The following is a 16,490-nucleotide window of genomic DNA, read 5'->3' as shown; positions in this document are numbered from 1 at the left end:
CAACCTTAATAAGCGAACGGCTACGGACACAGCGGCGAGCTGTGCGCATGGTCTTAAAAGAATCTGATGGTGGCGAAGGGAGTTCGACTTCCCCCAAGAAAAGTCTCTCGGCCGCTCGCGGAGAAGCGCGCAGGCAAAGCCTCCTCCGGCTGGCCCGCTCCTCCTCCGCAGCGCACGTGGCCGGTCCGGTCCGGCGCAGGACTCGCCCGTTCCCCAGCTCAGCCTCGGATGCTGCCCGAAGCGGCGTTGCGGCACTAAAGCGCGGGGGGGGGGAGGCGGGGGAGGCGGAGAAGAGGCATCGTGCGGCCGGGCAGCGGCACGTCTCCGCCTCGCGATTGGCTAGAAGCGAGGGGTGTGTCGGCACAGGGGGCGGGGCCGGCAAAGAGAAAGGGGAAGAGGGGAGGGAGGGAAGCCCCAGAGCGGGGCGCGCACGTGCTTGCGCCATTGTACGAGGTGCCTTTGACAGGCAAGAGAGGGAGAGGGAGAGAGACCCCGCCGGTTCCTGGCCCCCTTCCGCCTTGGCAGGCGCACGTGCGGTACGTGCTCTGCCAAGCCGGTCGGCTCTCATTTGCGCCTGGTAGGGGGGAAGGGATGGCTGGGTTGCAGACAGTCTCCTTTTACAGGGGAGGAGCTGCTGCCCCCCCCCCTCTACACTACACACACACACGTACGTCGCTCTCTTGGGTGAACGAATGGCCTCCTTAAAAGAGGGGCGGGGCTGCAGTGTGTGTCTGTGATGAAGGGTCTTACGATGGAAGGGGTGGGGGTTGGGAGCAACAGACGCCGCTGGGTGTGCAACTGCTGAAGCCTCAACGGCAAAGATTGCGGCATTTAAGGGGCGGTTTTTCTCCTCCAGGAACGGCTTTTTCTGCACATTAAAAGTCAAGACTACCAACCTCCAGATTCGGCACTGAAAATCACTATTAGCACTGATTCGCAGTCCACCAATAAGTATGCACTGAAAACGTGGAAAGGCGCCCTCTGCAACCTTCAAAGAGGCAGTAAATGTGTTAAAATCTGTACTGCGTGAAGGGAGCGTGAGCATCTGCCCTCCAATGCACAACATGATTCCTCATCCCCTACCCCACAATGTATATCATTTAGCCAGAGAGGGATCGTTATCCACCTTTCTGATGCGAGTACAAAGGTGTGGTGAAAACGTTAATAAGAATGAATTGATCCCGGAAGTAAGCAAGTTATGTCTGTGTCAGTGTCACTGTCTGTTAAGATGCTATGCTGCTTCCTCCCTGCCTCCGCATCTGTCTTTTACAATTGTTCATTATAAAGGGGAAAGAGTCCCTATTTGGACATCGTTTGGGAGGTGCTTTTAATCTGCAGGGTAGAAAGATTAGATGGCTAATCAAATGAGGCAGAAGCATCTCAATTGAGAGGGGCTTATGTTCCCACAGCTATAAATAATAAACTCTACTGAAAACTGGTTGGCAAAAATCGAAAAGTATACTAATACAAACACTGCATGCAAGAAATCAGCAAATGCAAACTAGCAGCATTGCAAAACCTTATTGCTTTTCATTCCAGGTGCTTCCCTGCTGGTTAAAAGTACCCTGGTCCAGGTGCTGGATACAGTCAATAACTTTTTGAGACCCTCCTTCCAAGAATAATAACAATTTCAAGAGATTGTTACTCTTTAGCATATTCACTGCTAACACAGATGCATACATCATGCCAGTTTCAAAGTTGTTGGACCATTAGGTCCAGTCGTAGCCAACTCTGGGGTTGTGGCGCTCATCTCGCTTTATTGGCCGAGGGAGCCGGCATACAGCTTACGGGTCATGTGGCCAGGATGACTAAGCCGCTTCTGGCGAACCAGAGCAGCACACGGAAACACCGTTTACCTTCCCGCCGGAGCGTTAAGGTTTCTGGAGGCTAAACTGTGGTGGAGAAATTAGAAGGGTAAGGGAAAATCCAGGGATACTCACGAAGGAGGTGTAGGGAATGTATTAAGAACCTTTTGGCGAACGAATTCTCCAAATGTGGATCTTTCTTTATTTGTCAGGACTTAGGCTGCCCCACCTTTTCTCCAAGGAGCTCTAGGTGGCAAGACACACTCCCCGCCCCCCTTTAACCTCACCACAACCTTGTGAGGTGAGTTAGGCTGAGAGATGGCAACTGGCCCAAGGTCATCCAGCAGGACAGCGTCCTTTTCTAAATGCTCACAGACCCACTATTGAATTACCTGTTCTAGGACCTTTCCTGGTATTGGCCAGTCGTTACCTGGTTCTTCTTTTTCCCCCTTTTGGAAGATGGGGACAACATTTGCACACCTGCAGGCTCTAGGGACCTCACTTGTTCTCCAAGAATTCTCAAAGAACAGAGGCTCTGAGATCACATCTGTAAGTTCCTTTGGTACCCTTACCCTTGGGTGCACCTCATCAGGCCCTGGAGATCTGAATTCATTTAAAGTAGTTAGGTGTTCCCTTATCACCTCCTTTCTTATATTGGGCTGCAGCTCCCTCCTTACATCATTTATTCTGTTATCATCAGGTTGGGCATTGCTTTCCTTTGGGGTGAAGACATGTACCCTCCCATACATAAAGGTAAAGGGACCCCTGACCATTAGGTCTAGTCGCGGACAACTCTGTGGTTGCGGTGCTCATCTTGCTTTATTGGCTGAGGGAGCCAGCATGACTGAGCCACTTCTGGTGAACCAGAGCAGCGCACGGAAACACCGTTTACCTTCCCACCTATTTATCTACTTTCACTTTGATGTGCTTTCGAACTGCTAGGTTGGCAGGAGCAGGGACCGAGCAACGGGAGCTCACCCCGTCGTGGGAATTCGAACCGCCGACCTTCTGATTGGCAAGTCCTAGGCTCTGTGGTTTAACCCACAGCACCACCCGCGTCCTATGTTTGAATTGTTGTTGTTGTTGTTTAGTCGTTTAGTCGTGTCCGACTCTTCGAATTGTACCTGCCTACAAAAGCCAGAAAGAGAACCTGGAGATGGTTAGGAAATCTTTGCAGCCAGCCACACACTGAAACACTGGTGATTGCAGACTGAGAACTGCGGTACTGGCTGCACTGGTCAAAGTGGGTGGGCGTGTGACAGATGCTCAATATTTATTAATTAGCATATTCCCCACCCCCTGCTTATCCTCCGTGATTTATGTGCACCTGCAAAAGGTGATCCTTACTTTTTTCTCCTCCTTTTATCAAACATGGATGGATGTACACTCCAGGGAAGGAAATGGGTGAGAAAGCACGGTCTGAAAATAGGAAGGAGGAAAGGTAGTTTATAGAATGAGTCTGGTATGGTGCACTTGTGTGGTTCCTCGCTGTGTGTGCATCACAAGGAATTTCCAGCCGGTGCCGCCATGACACATAACCATCTACACAGCACTCTCTAGAGCAGGGGTTGTCAACCTGGTCCCTACCACACACTAGTGGGCGTTTCAGGGTTCTAGGTGGGCGGTAGGGGGTTCTATGGCACAAGCTGAATACTCCTTCCATTGAGCACTGGTGGGCAGTAAGGAAAAAAATTACATCAAGAAAAATGCATTAGTGGGTGGTAGGTATAAAAAGGTTGACTACCCCTGCTCTAGAGGACCACAGCTTAGGGGTACAGCCCATGCTTTGCAGGTTTCCAGGTTCAATCCTGGCATCTTCAGGGAAGGTATCGAAAGACTGCTGTCTAAAACCCTGAAAAGCTACTGCTCTTCATTGTAGACAGTACTGAACTGGATGGACCAAATGGTGTGACTCAGAAGTATATGGCAGCTTCCTTTGCTCTTAACAGGAGTTCCACGTTTTCCCAATGTCAAGATGCTGAGTCTGTATGCTGAGAAAATGTTGTGTCCCTACCACAGATGTACTACCTTCAGGAACGACGTCTGGAGTAAATAAATGATCCTTACATGTTCATTGTGCTACATTTCATCTGTAAAACAGATGCCACATACCAAATCTTTTAAAACTATTGCTCTGTCTTAAATCATTTTAAAATACCCTGTAAATCAATACAATTTTCCAGAGGTGTTCCAAGATTTAATCTCTCTCCTAGTGAGCTAGCATTTTCTCCCAGAGAATCAAATTGTGCTCTTTCAGCTACTATTGGATCAGATAATAATATAATAATATTCCTGTAGCCCACTGCAGGAATCCATGACAGCTGTGGAAGTTAGACTCCCTCCCTCCCTCCCTCCCTCAAGAGATCTTTGGCTCAAATGGAGGGGCTGAGAGTTCCATTCTCTGGGTTGCCAAAATTCTACTCACTGTGAATAGGGTCAAATGCATGGGCGTAGCCAGGATTTTTGTTAGGGGGGGGGGCAAGACTTTTGTTTGGGGGGGGCAGAACCAGCATGATTGGTCAGTTAAGTTATACATTTCTATTGTTTTACTTGACCTAGGGGGGAAGCTGCCCCCTGCCGCCGCCCCCTTTGGCTATGCCCATGGTCAAATGGGAACTTTGGTAGGCAAAGCAATGGAAATGCTGAGCTTATCCACTCTTACCTTCTGCCCCACTCTTTCCAGGCACAGGTCCATAATTTAAAGCTCCATGTCTGAGCATTGCCCTGAGCTTACCCTGTGAAAACCCACTCTTTAGCACTCAGTCAGAGCAAAGGTCAGTTCAGGGTTTCCACAGATAGCTGTTTGCTCAGACTGAGCTTTAAACAGAGGGATTCCGTGGAGCAAAAAAAGAAAAGGTGCTGAGAGACAGAGCTTTAATGCATGGACTGTGTCTGGTAACAGCGGAGGAAAGGGGAATGTGGATAAGCTACACTGATCTGCAAACCAGGCTGCTGGCTAGATGCTTGAGAAATATTCCCCTTTGCAGCCATCCTTTCGGTATATAGTAGGAGAGATCCAAGTAGGGAAATAAAATTCTGCATGAAGGTCACCCATCCTTTCTCCTGGGGCTTTTTCCCTGCGTGTAATGGGTGCTGCATTCTGGTGATCAAAAATGATTGGGTCCGAGTCAAAAGCGGGCATTCTGGAAAAACCAAAAGTATGTTAACGGGGCATGAGCTTTTCTCTCTCTCGCTGCCACCCTCTTTTCACTTTCTATCTTTGGGCTCATCCACATTCCCATTTGTACCATGATTTCTAGGCACAGATCCCAGAGGTTTATTTTTTGTCCCACCACTTTCCCCAGGAAAACCTGCTATTTACTGCTGAATTGGAACAAATGTCAGTTGGGTTTTCTGAAGAGTGATGTTTGTTCCAATTCAGCAGTAAATGGTGGGTTTTCCTGGAGAAAGCTGTGGAACAAAAGAAAAATGTCTCAGACCCGTGCCTAGAAATCATGGAAATGGAAATAGAAATCTGGGGGACCAGGGTTCGAATCCCCACTCAGCCACGAAGCTCCCTGGGTGACCCTGGGCCAGTCACCATCTCTTAGCCTGACCTTCCTCACAGGGGTGTTGTGAGAACGAAATGGGAAGAAGGAGAACCATCTACACCACCCTGAGCTCCTTGTATGTAAATGTAATAAATAAATTGTGGGACAAAGGGAAGTGTAAACTTCATGAGACTTTCTGGATCTTCACTTCAAAACTTTTTAAAGTCTTAGGTTATACAATGTGGCTGAACTGTGTCTGCTTGCAGACAATAATGCAGCTTTCTTTGTTCCCTTTTTCTCCTTGTATCACTGAAAAGTGTATTTAAACATACACACAAATGGATATAGTGTGTATGTGTGAGTGAGTGAGTGTATGTATGTATGTGCGTGTACGCGCAAACACACACACACACACTTATACAAGTGCAGTGGTACCCCGGGTTACATACGCTTCAGGTTACATACGCTTCAGGTTACAGACTCCGCTAACCCAGAAATAGTGCTTCAGGTTAAGAACTTTGCTTCAGGATGAGAACAGAAATCATGCTCCGACGGCGCGGCGGCAGTGGGAGGCCCCATTAGCTAAAGTGGTGCTTCAGGTTAAGAACAGTTTCAGGTTAAGAATGGACCTCCGGAACGAATTAAGTACTTAACCCAAGGTACCACTGTATGTGACTCTATTTTAAATGCACAAGGCCAATTAAAGTTATTTTCTCATTGACAGCAAAGGCATAAAACATATTTTTGCAGGAAAATAAAGAATGCCATAACTGCTCTTAGTTGTTGTCAAGGCCCACTGTAATTCAAGTCTCTGGTTTCAGTTGTCACCGACCAACTGAACTCTTGGGGTTTGTTGTTTCAGTGGTACCCTCAACAGAATTATAGCTTATTTGTCAGCCCTGAAGCATGTATGATATTCAACGCCAAACCAGTTCAAATGGTCCTTTGGTTCTGCCACAACATTCCACACACTGTCCAAGGATTACCTATCTGTATGCAGAATGTGTTTTCATTGACATTAAATCCTTCCAAAAAGCTAGCAGGCAAATTTCTTCCCTCATAGTGCTCTTGTCATACCAGGATGTTAGCCGTAACCCAGCACACCTTTTCAGAAACACTCAACAGGAAGAAATTGCAGAAAATAAATAAACAGAACTGTGCAGCAAGGGAGACCCACGTTTTGATATGAACGTCTAATTCCCTTGCCTGTTGAGAGAGAGTGAGCATGAGGATGAACACAAGATGAGCTCTGCTTAATCAGGCCAAATACTTGTCAAGTCCAGCATCCTGTTCTCTAGCTAGATGCCTGTGGAAAGTCGGCAAGCAAGTTGTGAGGGCAACAGCGCCCTACCCACTTGTGATTCCCAGCAACTGGCATTTGGAGGCAAAGTGGACCCAAAAAGTGGAGGTAGCGCATAGCCATTGTTGCAAGTAGCCATTAATAGCTTTATCCCCCATAGATTCGCCTCATCTTTTATAGCCATACAAGTGGGAGCAAATCCTATAGTTCAACTATGTACAGTGTGAAGGAGGATTTTCTTTTGTTTTCTTCCAACATGCAGCATCGGTGGATGACCCCACATTCTGTTATTATGAGAGGAGGAAAACTCCCACTCCACTTTCTTTTTCTGCTGACTTTCCTGCCTCCGCCCCTCCCTATCACCTGCCATGACTTGGAAGAATAAGTAGGGAGTTGGTTCTACTCATTTAGGCTCCCCGTGCAATTAGAACCCTAGAAGGATTCTTCCCCCGCACCCCCAAAAAACATTTATTTAAAAGTTACAATACAATATATTTTCAATCAATATACACAGTCACCTCTGTGATGATAGTGGCATTAAAAGAACAAGATATTTTAATAGAAGGATTCTAAAAACACATAGAGGAGGAGTTTGGATTTGATATCCCACTTTATCACTACCCGAAGGAGTCTCAAAGCGGCTAACAATCACTCTGTGAGGTGAGTGAGGCTAAGAGACTTCAGAGAAGTGGGACTAGCCCAAGGTCACCCAGCAGCTGCATGTGGAGGAGTGGGGAATTGAACCCAGTTCACCAGATTACGAGTCTACTGCTCTTAACCACTACACCACAGCAGTTAGAGACCCAAAGCAAGTAAAAAAGGCTTTCCATTGCAGAATTTCACACCTGAAATTCTAGAGGGCTCTGGGGAGGAAGTGTTCGGACCCAGAGTTACATCTTTGTATGCTGTTTACAAGGCAACAAAGTTATTTTGGTTGACATATAAGTATTCCCTGTCCCCCATGATAATCATTGATGACTAATTTATCTGCTTTGGGCTTGGGCTTGGGTGCTTATCTGGGTTGGTAAGAAAACCCAGTAGAATTACTGGAGAATGGGCTCAATAGCAGCAGACTGCAATTAGGTTTCAAAGGGAAACTTTGATGAAGGGATATAATTTTGCAGGTTCCCTGTTTTTGTGCATATAATTATTTTTCTCTGATTCCCCAGACTCACTTAGGTCTTGGGGATCTTCCAGCACAAGTAGAACAAACCAACAGCAAAAAAACCAACAACAACAAAAAAGTTCCAATTAAAATAAGCCAACCATTAAAATGTCACGGTCTAGAGTGCTCCTGTTCACTGTTCCTTCCATCCATGCACTTTTCAGGGATATTCCATTCTGTTCCATTCCTTCCACAAGCTTTCCATTTCTCTCTCCCCCTTCCAACAGGCAACAAGCATACTCTATTCTCATTGAACTGGTTACAAAGTTAGGGGTGGGAACTTAGAAGGGGTTTTCCTGAAGATTTTTATTTGTAATCCTGTACAAATCTTCAGGTTCTCCCCCCTCCCCCAAGCCTGCTGATATCTCCCTCCTATGTGTGGGTAATACCTTTTGGGCTGCATAAATAAGCCTTAGTAGTCATAGCCTGAACAGAGATTGGAAATAGAGAGAATGATGACGGGAAAACAGCCTAACAAAGGGAATGAAGTGATTTCTGGCTAGACTGGGAAAAGCCCATGGGAATGTTGTACAGGGAGCATTATGCAACTAGTAAAGAGAAGGACCAGATGGGGCTTAGGAGTTCTTTACCATCTATGACCTCAATAATGTTTTAACTGGCTGTTTGCTAAGGATCGGTTCCAACAACCAGCATGGCTCCTGCCTAAGTCTCACCAAAATAAAGAAGGCCGCATTAAAATAAAATAGTTTGTGCCTGATGTCAGCAGTATAATGGTTTACATTGTTAGCAGCGCAGTGCACTGAGCAAATTGCATATCTTACAGGCCGATCCTATGAGCCACTGACACACAGTATGATCCGTTCCCATATTAACACTGGAACAAGTCTTTGGACAGAAGCAGAAACTACTACAGTACTTCGTGTCAATAGTGTCAGCTTATTTGTGGAAACTATGCTTTAATCTCTAACCACACAAAAGAAAAAGGTTTTATAAAATGTATGGAAACCACTGGCAGAGGAACGGGGGTGCAGAGGGAGCGGATTGCCCCTGGCACCACAATTCCGGTAGGGTGTCATTGCAGCATACACCCCCGACACACGCCGGGAGCCATGCCCCACAGGCAGCACATCACACCCCCAGAACACGCACTACGCCCCTGCGGGCAGCACACCACGTCCTCGTGGGTGGCGTGCCACGCCCCCCAGGCATGCATCACCCCCCTGGGGGCACCAGCCATGCCCCCGCCTGCTCTGCCTTCCGTAGCGGAGCATGCAGCTTCGCCACTGATGGAAACATCTATTCAAATATATTGTTGTGAGTTTGGGAGTGGGGTTAGGCTGTATGTCTGAGCCCCTTCTAATTCCTGGATCCAACAAGTATCCAGTTGCTGGAACAGCCAGACAAGTTTCTTGATAACGGCTTTAGTGTGGATCGTTAAGGTAACAAAGGAAGTGGCTCTGTGCCAGAGCACAAATGGGCGGGCCCCCTTCCATCAACTGGCTGGTAGTTACAAAGACAAAAGGCCAGAGTCGAGGGATGTGAGCTGGAAGCTGGAAGCAGGCTGGGCAGCTGGGAGACAGAGCTGTGCCTGATTTCTGTTGGAATCCAAGGCTGTGGCTGTGGGAGAAGCAAGACCCTCTTGGGGTGTTAATGCTGTGAGCCCCTCCACTAAAGGGTCAGGTTGTATATACGGTATGTTTAAATAAGCCATATATCCTAAAGACACCACAGTCTCTGCTGTTCTTCATTCTGAGGAAACCAAACTTTGGGTAAGCATCTGGAACCCCTGGAATCTCGCACTGCTTAGAGATTGGAGAGGTGTGAAAGAATATTGATGCAGTGGCATATGCTATTTGCTAAACCGAGATCCCATTTCCGTGAGCAAAGTTACAATTATATTTTGTGGGAGGCTTTGTGGGCAGGTGGTAAGGAATATACATAGAATAGCAGCCAGAGCTACAGTACAATTCAATTTAGATGAATGGCCTTAGATAAGAAGAAGAAGAAGAAGAAGAAGAAGAAGAAGAAGAAGAAGAAGAGGAGGAGTTTGGATTTGATATCCCACTTTATCACTACCCAAAGGAGTCTCAAAGCGGCTAACATTCTCCTTTCCCTTCCTCCCCCACAACTAACACTCTGTGAGGTGAGTGGGCTGAGAGACTTCAGAGAAGTGTGACTGGCCCAAGGTCACCCAGCAGCTGCATGTGGAGGAGCGGAGAAGCGAACCCGGTTCCCCAGGTTACGAGTCTACCACTCTTAACCACTACACCACACTGGCTCTCCACACTAGATAAGCAGAAACAGCATCATTCTGGTTCAAACAACCTGGAAAATATCTAGATAATCATACATTTGAATTAGCTGTGATGCTATTTGCATGCAAGCAGTTGCACGTACAGGTAGATAGCCAGAATTTCTATTTTAAAACAGTCAGACAGTAAGACTCTATTGTATTAGCGAGTGGAAATAGATAACCACTAACAACATGGCATCTGCTTAAATACATACTGTATTGTGGATAGAACTGGATGGAGAGGCAATTAGCTGTAGCTTCCTGCTATACAATAAACTAAGCAGTGCCACACCTCTGCAACTACTTGGAAACCCAGACAGCCATGGAAATGGGTGAGGAGAGAAGTTATATGGCTTTAGCAGAAATGTTATAAAGAATTAAGTAAAAATAGACTGTTAATGGGCCAAAGGAAAAAAAAAAAAAGGTTAGATTGTGTTAAGATAAACTATAGGACAAAAACTGGGAAAGATGGAAAGGATTTGCTGAAATAGCTAATTGAACTAGAATACAAAAAAGGGAGGTGTGAGGAGGTCGTCGAAACAAGTAAATGAAAGACAAGATATGAAAATATTGGATGTGGTTTTAATTGTTTCTGTCTTTTTGTTTTTGTTTTGTTAAGATAAGCAGTGTTTTTCTTTCTTTCTTTTTATGTATTGTATTGTTTTGCTTTGTTTAACTCTTTTTCTTCTTTTTGTAATTATTAAATTCTTAATAAATATTATTTTTTTAAAAAAAGGAAATGGGTGAGGAGATTAATGGAATATCAGAACAGATCTTACCATGAATTGTTCAGCAATAGTGCAAGCTCAGCTTCCTCCCAGTTTCCTCTGTGCTTTGCAACTGAAATGACAGACATGCATAACAGCAATTTGACATTGAGCCATCAGTCTTGTCCTCCCCACATGCTTCAAGCATTCTGTCCAGCTTTGATATTTTTTTAAGCACTACACTACACCAACATTTAAGCTCATCATTCTGCATTTTAGTAATGGGCTGCATATAGTTCAGTCATAATTTAAAAACCTCTGCATCTACTAAAAAAAGATACTTTTTTTTAAAAAAACAACAACCATGAGTATCAGGTGTCACGTTAGAAAAAGCATACTCTCTCATCCCAGGGGGAATGTCTTTTCTAAGCCAATGCCTACTGTAACACATATAGTCACCATTTACAGTGGTACCTTAGTTTAAGAACAGCCCTGTTTACGAACTACAGAATGAACGTAATTCATTCTGGAGGTCTGTTCTTAACCTGAAACTGTTCTTAACCTGAAGCACCACTTTAGCTAATGGGGTCTCCCACTGCCGCCGCACCACTGGAGCACAATTTCTGTTCTCATCCTGAAGCAAAGTTCTTAACCCGAGGTACTATTTCTGGGTTAGCGGAATCTATAACCTGAAGCATCTGTAACCTGATGAGTGTCTGTAACCCGAGGTAACACTGTACTCGGTTTACGAACTCCACAAAACCGGAAGTAGTGTCCTGGTTTGTGAACTTTACCTCGGTCCAAGACCGTAAGCCGAACGCTGGAAGGGCACCGGCGGCAGGAGGCCTCATTAGGGAAAGCGTGCCTCGGTTTAAGAACGATTTCGGTTTGAGAACAGACTTCCGGAACGGATGAAGTTCATAAACCGAGGTACCACTGTATATAAAAGGAAGCAATTTGTTTCAATTCATTGTTTCTCATATACAAACCATGGAGATTTAATCAAGCAATGAACAAGTTCATTATTTAAAACTCATGTAAGTAATAAACTAGTATTCATTTTATTTTTTTAAGTGCAAGACTGCTCCAGGAATTGGAAGGGGGAGATCATCACAGGAGCCTCATGCACAGCCGGCTTCTGCTTCAGAGCTTGACCTTGGAGAGAAAATATATGCTTGGACTGAAAAGAACTGGGGTCTTCACTGCTCTAAAAATGCCACATTTGTCTTCATCCTTGATTTCTCATGTGACAGATTCTATAGGCCTCTCCAGATGGGCACGGCTGCCATGCAGCAGATGTTTCCATGGCTATCATCTCATATGGTTAGCAGTCATCTGTTTCCCTACTCCATTGTTCCAAGGTGAATTTTTGTTTCTCAGCATATTCCAGACTCAACAGCTCATAATTTGCTAAAATGGTACCTTACATAATAGGATTCCCATGAGCAACTCTTTTTTTGTCTATTGTGGCTCTATTAGGAGACAATTTATGGTGTTGTCTTCCAGATGTTGTTGGACTCCAACTCCCATCAGCTCCAGACAATATGGGCAATGGCCTGTGATGACGGAAAGTGTAGTCTAGCAACATCTGTGGGACCACAGGTGCTACACCACTGATCAATTCATGCAAATACATTCCTCCCATGTCATTACATCTAAGTCACCCTTCTCTAACCTGGTGCCCTTCAGATATTGTTAGACCACAACTCCTATCATTCTGGACCATTGGCCATGCTGGTTGGGCCTGATGGGAGCTGAGAGTTCAATAAAACCTGGAGGGCACTAACGTTGAGGAAGGCAGATCTAATTGCTATAGTCTGACCTCTAAAGGGCCAGCCTTTGTTGTCACTAAAAACTGGGACAAAAGTCTGCTGAATCTCCACATTGCTTCTGAATAGCTATGAATAATGAAATTGCTGGAAATGTCTTCATCTGGGCAGCCACATTTTGAAGACTCTTTTATGATAGACTATCCCCAGTTAGCAAAGAAAGCTGCAATTTCCCCCCAGCTAGGACAGCAGTTAGTGAAATCATGCCTGTTTATCATTATCTGTCTCATATTAGCTGTAATCGCATCACAGTTTTGTTTATATATACAAGTAATGCAAACCATGCATAGCCTAACTTTGACTCAAAAGATTAAAGTAGATACATAATTCTGGCAAATTGCTTGGAATTATGGTTTAACAGCATCTGGTTCAGATATTCTGCAGTAAATTGCTGGAACCAGTGCTGCCTGTGTCCGTACTTTTTCCCCTCCTCTCTTTTTATTTGAACCAAAAACACGTGTCTTCCATCCATTTTCCATGTAATCAGTTGTATAAAACCCACAAGCCTTTGAGAGAAGGAGGTGAAATCAAGATGCTATGGTGGACCACCTTTAAAGCCTTCACAAAAACTAGGGTGTTCACAGCTAAGATTATCAAGAGATGGCTAATGATGCAGCAACTGGCATCATCTGGAAGACAACAAAATGACATCTGCATCTATCCCCCATCATCCTACACAACTTTGGAAGCTGTCAACTACAAAGTTTGATCGCTGGCCTGCCTTGCTCAGATCAGCTCTGCACTGAGAGGTAGCACATCTCTGGCAATTCAGAAAGGGGTCTTTTCCAGCCCTGCCTGCAGAAGGCAGTGATTCAGCCTCTGCATTCAAAATAGATGTTTTGCCACTGAGCTGTGGCCCTTCCCTGCAAGTGTGCCAAAATCAGAGGTCAAGTATTATTTATTCATTGAATACCCACCAGAGGTGCCAACTTCCACCTCAGATTGAGGGGTCCTGGTATGTGGTGCACATGTATGATGTCACGTCCACAACACATGATGTGCATGTGTCATTACATCATTGGGAGGAGGCTGAGGGCAGAGACCAAAGCAGTGCAGCTCAAAGGGCCAACGGATCCTCCTTCCTTGCACTCAGGAGGAGCCAGCCACTGAAGCTGTGTCATGCTCAGCTCCACGCTCAGCCTCCCCTGCCCCCTCAACATTGAGGGGCTCAGTCCCCTCCCAACAGATACTGAGGGGGCCAAAAACACCTTGGTCCCATAGAGTTGGCATGCCTGCTATAACCCACCCTGCATTCCAGGGCAGGTTATAGCATTAAAACAATATATTAAAAACAATTTAATACAGCTTACAACTGTAAAAAATAAGGTGGCTCCTAAAAACATACACCTCAAGTGTCAAAAGCAAGAACAAGAAGATGCATCTTCCAAAAGCTGTATAATGAAGGTGAGAGGCACACCGCTGTAGGGATGGAGTTCCATAGCTTAGGAGCCACCATGGAGAATGCCCTCTCCTGTGCCGCTACACATCAAGCCTCTGAGTGCAGAGGAACTACCAGGAGGGCTCCCTATGCCCATCTCAGCAAAAAGGTATAAATAACTGCAGAAAGTTCAAGTATGTGAACAAACTCAAGGCAAGGCAAGAAATGTGCTATGGAAAGAGGCAGAAAAATCCCTAGCATTATAACTAGTCAGTTTGACCGGAGAAGTAGGAAAAGTAGTCCCAAAAAAGAAAAGCCAACTCTTGCCAAAGGAGAAAGCTCTGGCACAGCTAGAATGGCTTCAAAATATTACAGAGATGGGGGTGGGGGGAAAGGTAACTCCTAATGGTTTCTAGGCAAAGCCAAAACTCACAGATCATGTGATGCCCCAGCAATATGCAATATACCTGCATACAGAAATCATGCATCATCACAGGGTAGATGCGCAAGTTCCCACTTTAGACAATACACAGGAAGTGTACGAAGAGGAAGTGCTTCCTCCCATCTGCTTTCTGGGTAAGATCTAAAGTTTCCCTCACAAGTTCCCAGTTGACCAGCCTGGCAATAGCCTATATCTCCTTCCTTTTCCAAGAGCAGCTGAGCAGTTGGCACAAGTCATAGCAGGAAACAGCTGGGGATAGTTGTGTGTGTGTGTTCGGTAAAAGAAGCAGCAGCAGCAGCCCAATTCCATTGGAGCAGAGACGACAAAGCTGGAGGTAAATATATTTAAATTAGATACATGGATATTCAGGTCTTTGCACAGGGGCTACTTCTTTTTGACTTGCACTTTTTGCGGTCACAGAGTGATGGTACCTGTGTGGAATTGATGGACACGAGATATGCTCCATTGCTAGATGCAAAAAGCAAACTCTCCGTTGAGTTGACATCTTAGTGGAGCCACAGGAGGAGAAAATTAGTCATCTGCCGCAGAATCAGTACTTCCACAAGGTAAAGCCATAACGAGATCTCATCCTGTCAAAGTGACCAATGAGAGTTTAGGACCAATATTCTGTGTTTTCATTGCTTAGATCAGCAGCCCATCATAATCTTCAAATCCAGGATATGATTCATCTGCATAACACACTAGGGGCGTCTCTAGATGATCTATTTATTGAGCATTTCTCCTGATTTATTTGCGCAAAGCTAATGTGGTGGCAAGACTATGTGTGGTCTTTAATGAGTATTTGTTCTCATTTGTTTGTGGGGCGGTTATATGACAAGGAGCATTCATTCTTATGTTTCTTTCTGGGTGCTTACATGTCTTCCTGATAATCACACTTTTCAACACGTGTCTCCATCACCTTCCAAACTGTGAAAAGTCTATTAAAAAAAAAGTAGATGTCTTGCACTAGGGCAACTAGCAAATGTTTTGAACCTTTATCTGTTTTCTGCCTTTAATGGCAAAGAGTTTGCAACTTCAGCAACCTAAGCAGAAAATGGGCTAACTCAAAACTATTACGCAGGCTATTGTCTAAGGTATAAAGGGGGTAGCCTGTAAACACAGGTGATGGTTGCTTTGCTGTTGTCCTACAGGACTGCCGTTTTCAAAATGGTGCAATTTTAGCATTTTGTTCTGCCCATACCTCTCTTTGTATCAAGCGCAGTAGTCACATGCCCAGTTCATGTCCCACATAAAAAGCAAATGATTACATGAGTAAATACCAGTTTTTAAAATATCACAGTGCGACTGTTCTAAATATAAAAAGTTAGGCAGGATTTCTGACACCTATAAATCTTTCAAACAGTTCATATTTTATCAACCAAATAGGCCTTTCTTATAAAATCAGAAAATAACTCCTCACCAAGACGATTTTTCAAATACTTGACCTTTTCATAAAACAACCAGAGGGGAAAAAAGGTGTTTGAGCCATTTAAAATATCATTCCTACTGCTATTTCTTCCATAGCATTAGTTTTATTTTCTTCATTTTATAGTCACCTAAAAATAAAGTTTTCCTCCCATTTATTGTAATGGTTTTGAATTTCAAATACTTTTTTAAAAAAAAATTAGGTCAAAGAGGGTTGCTGATTCAGTTTCTTGTCCACCTGATTCAGTTTGTTGAAGTAACACACATTACCACCTAAAGACAAGCACCCTCCTCCCATTTTAATGGTCTAAAATTAACTGAGAGCACCACTGCTTGTATCATCCCCAGGGAGCCATTTATTCTACAGAGCTTCAAAGGGGAGTTTTGGAACTCTGCTATGCCTCACAGGTACTTACTGTCCTTCTTTTCCAAGTAGTGTCAAAATGTTCACAGTTCTATATGCATATTCCTGAAGATCTGCCAAAAATGACCCAGATTTAAACTATAAGGAGCTGAAATTCTGTAGGAGACCAATTTCACATAAGAAGAGCCCTGCTAGATCAGACCAAAGGCTTATTTATGCCCTTAATATAATTATAGGCCTCCTTTCCTCCAAGGAGCTCAAGGTGACATACAAGAACCCTATGAGGTAGGTTAGGCTGAGAGACTGTGACAGGCCTAAGTTTGCCTGGTA

General features: G+C 44.8%; 1 long non-coding RNA gene across 1 annotated transcript in view; it reads right to left on the bottom strand.

Annotated features, from left to right (window-relative positions):
* The window catches only part of LOC309527054, a 60,045-nt gene extending 43,555 nt beyond the window's left edge, over positions 1–16,490 (bottom strand). The window contains exons 1-2 of the long non-coding RNA XR_014217084.1: positions 16,213–16,490; positions 10,795–10,855 (exon numbers count right to left, since the gene is read on the bottom strand). This is a non-coding gene — a long non-coding RNA (uncharacterized lncRNA). The remainder of the gene's footprint in view (positions 1–10,794; positions 10,856–16,212) is intronic.

Source organism: Podarcis vaucheri (genome assembly GCF_965113315.1).
Source record: "Podarcis vaucheri genome assembly, chromosome: 2".
In the NCBI taxonomy this organism is placed as follows: domain Eukaryota; kingdom Metazoa; phylum Chordata; class Lepidosauria; order Squamata; family Lacertidae; genus Podarcis; species Podarcis vaucheri.
Note: the sequence above shows the minus strand (reverse complement) of the source record. Positions and strands in the feature narration are given on the sequence as shown.